Genomic DNA, 3,883 nt, shown 5'->3' on the forward strand with positions numbered 1-3,883 from the left:
ACAAAATTTTGGATTTGAAAATTATATCAATGTTATCTGCTATATTAAGAACAATATTTATGAAATTTTGTACTAGATATAGCCATTAATCAATAGAGACTGGAAGATGGCATGAAATACCACTGTGTGACAGAATATGTACACTTTGTAAAAAGGCTCATATTGCATATGAATTTCATTATGTTCCCCAAACGAAAATTGGGAACATATTGTTTTTATTTTTTTTGAATTTTCTTATATGTTCTAGGTACTTTTTTGTCCGCGAGTGTTCTCGAATACTACTCATCCGATCTAAGTGAAACCTTTTTAGGGTCATTAGGTATGTAATGTAGATGTGCGGAACGAAGGTCAATTTGCGCGCACTTGCGTGCATGTGCGCACACATGTAACACGTGAAATGACCAATATAATAGATATAGCTGTAACTTTTTCAAATTTTTCATGAAATGCTTAGAAACTCATAGTATAAGGATATATTAGTAGTATAGACATGATGACATGGTCAGAATAGCAAGATCTCACGCACATACACGTGCGCTTTGCTCCAATTGGCTGAAACTAAAAGTCTAAATATCTTTTTTGTTTTCTGACAAAATCCTTTGAAATATTGAACATAGTCATACATTATGAAGATCTACAGCATGATATATAAGAATAATCACATGCACGTGTGCTGCAATCTGATTGGATAAAACTTTAAATGCCTTAAACTTTCTTTGTTCTAAATAATACAGGTTGAAATTTCAAATAAGAATTATTATTATATTATTATTATTATACAAAATTTATAGAGCGCCTTATATTATAAACACAATTACTCTAAAGAGCTGTACAACATAGTTAAAATATATTCATAAAAACAACATCAGGAATAAAAATTTTGGTGAATAGCATAAGAAAATAAAATTAAGTATCGATAACCATTTTAAAAATTAAAAATATTTTTGCAAAATGATGATTAAACGATACTTGACCAGAAGAATAGATATAATGAATGCCTACATTATGCTTCTATCAAAAGTGAATGCAAGGACGTGCATGCACATGCGCCCGACACAATGCATTATTAAACGACAGAATACTTGAGTTTTTTATGTTCATGCAGAATTAAGAACTTCTAAGTGTCAAGACATGTAACATACTGAAGCATGCAAATCTTTTGACCCTTGACCTTGAAACTTAGGTCAAGGTCACTGGTAACCTGAATAAAATGTTGATATGATCTATTTACCAGAATCACCTTGACCTATGAACTTGAAATCGACATTACCCTTTGTCATTGACCAAAAGGTAAAAAGAAACATGAAGTACTTGTACCTGTATCTAGAAACACCTTTCAGAGTTTATTTCGGTTGGCAGGATAGAAGTTAAAGAGGTGGTGGGTTTTAATTATCTTGACCTTTCATCCAAATGTCACAATCAATCTTAAGTTCTTGGAGTAAGATACAAGATTAAACTCCATCGTTAAATAGGTTAAGAATAAAAATACTCCCCTCCCCCGCACACAAACAAATCAAATTAATGGCAACGTATAGAATCGCTGTAAGACTCAAATAACACCTCGGACCCACATAACTTTTCAGGGAAACTGCAGAAAAGAGCTCGAGGAAAGTGTATTAAAATATTTGATTTGAGTTTCCAAAGTATATAGAAATTATTAATTTATACGGAAAAATTACAAATCCTGTCGTGTTTAGAATTAAAGTGCAGATGAACAAAGTTGGTGTATAAGCCTTTTATAGCCTATTTATTCAGATGTCATAAATAGCATTCAATTCTACTGATTTGAAATAATATTTTAATACCAAGCATCCTTTCTTTATTTTACCTTTGAAATTTATTTGAATTTTTTTAGAATTACGCAATCCCCAGAAATAGCGATTTTCGGTATAGTAAAAATCAATTTACATGTACGCTCCTTCGTAAAATAATCAGGTTTTGCATTCATGAAAAAATATTAATAAGAAGGTGTTAAACAATATTGGTCACATTAGCTGACACGAATGTCTTTTTAAACATCTCTTGTAAACCCAAGAAAGTAGCCTCCTATGCATCGGAAAAAATGAATAGTTCCGGTCAAAAACCTTAATATATTTATATAGAATTTACCAGGCACAGGTTCCAGAGTTTTTAAAATGGCCCGAGAGGAAATATAAAAAAAATTCTGATCAGAAAAGAAAATTCCTTTTCCATGAATGGAACTACGATTGAATAAGTTCATTTTGATTGGTTAGCTATCAGCGTGACAACCTTAGTCGACATTAAACCTGCCTTGTCGTCGGAATAAAACCAACTTTGAGGCCGAAGTTAAAATCAGTAGAGAAATAAAATGTTAATCGATATATTAAAAAATGACGTATGCTTAAAAATGGTAACTTTATTCTTATTTTTTTTCTTTTATTCGCGGGATAGAAAGATATGTTAATCGCTTAACCAACATGCAATAATCATCTTGCATATGCATATACATGTACATGTACGTGTGCGCGCATGCAAAACGTTAAACGATATATAGTTGATATCATTGTAACTTTTATATTCTTAACTGAAATCCTTGGATACTTAGCATATTTATAAAAAGGTCTTAGAGGAATAAGGCACGAAAAGGGACATGGGGAGCGTTTGGGGAACATCTGTAACAGTCTCTGTTACAATTAGCACTAGTTATATTTTGGAATGTAAAACTTTTGCTAATGCGAGAAAGAATTACCTGGGCAATTATTATTCCCACAGACCGAATATTATTAAATTTATGGAAATTATGTCAACTTCAAACAAAGGAAAAGGCTGAAAAAACTTTGTATGTTTATCAAAAAAATTATGTTGCTGTCTGTCCTCGTTGGTATGTTTTCCCCACTCTTGTTCTTTTACCCTTAATATTCTGTCATGTTTTCTTTATTGTATATGTACATCTGACCAGACTGTATTTATTATATATAATGTATATATTTTATTTATGCACATTACCCAATGTACCAATAGGCTGGTTTGGGTGAATAAACTGAAACTAAGCCATATCACGTGACAAGTCTAAATATAAAATTTGATCTTCCTCAATATGTGAATATTAAGTATAAGCACAATTATCTGATATAAATAAATTACTAAAGATAAACGTCATCCAAATTATGAATACATTTTTAATTACCAAAAAATTGCTATATTTCAATAGCGCACCTTAACTGTACTGCATACGTCCCGGGGGGGGGGGTGTCTAGTTGAACTCGATTATTTATTTCTATACTCTTGCAGGAGAGAATACATGTATCAGAGACAAGCAAAAGAAGAAGAAGAAAAGGAAAAAATTATGCCATAGTCCGACAACTCATTTGGGCTTGGTGATGTTCCACTAATCATATCAAATTGTCTATTTTCTCAGACAACATTTCTAATGACATATTTATTTCTCATCAGCCAGCGCCCCCTTTTCATATAAATTGTTGTCCTCTAGCATGTATTTAGAACATAACCAACTTTTTCAGCCAATCAAATGCTCCAAATACTCGCTAAGAATCGTTTCTTCATGGTTAACAATTTTTCTATTTCTGAAATATTTAGCGGTGTTTGATTTGTTTTCTTTAATGTGTGGGTGTGTCCTTGTTGCTCTAATTTCTCACGATAAACATATTATAAAAAAATAAACTGTATTAAATAAACATTTCTTTATTTATTTAATTAAAAAAAGAAACAAACAATATTGAGACACAAACATTCAAAAGAGCAGATTATTTAGTTTTTAAGTCGTGTATTTATATCCCAGAATTTAAATTTCTACAGTATTTTTTTGTCGCCTTTCTGAATAATGAATTTTTTAATACACTTCGGCACAGACAAATACACGCAATCATCATCATTCACATCCGTTCCTGAGCGTCAAGTTAAT

Source organism: Saccostrea cucullata, unplaced genomic scaffold, assembly GCF_032062105.1.
Source record: "Saccostrea cucullata isolate Sc308-1 unplaced genomic scaffold, CSIRO_AGI_Scuc_v1 ctg9684, whole genome shotgun sequence".
In the NCBI taxonomy this organism is placed as follows: domain Eukaryota; kingdom Metazoa; phylum Mollusca; class Bivalvia; order Ostreida; family Ostreidae; genus Saccostrea; species Saccostrea cuccullata.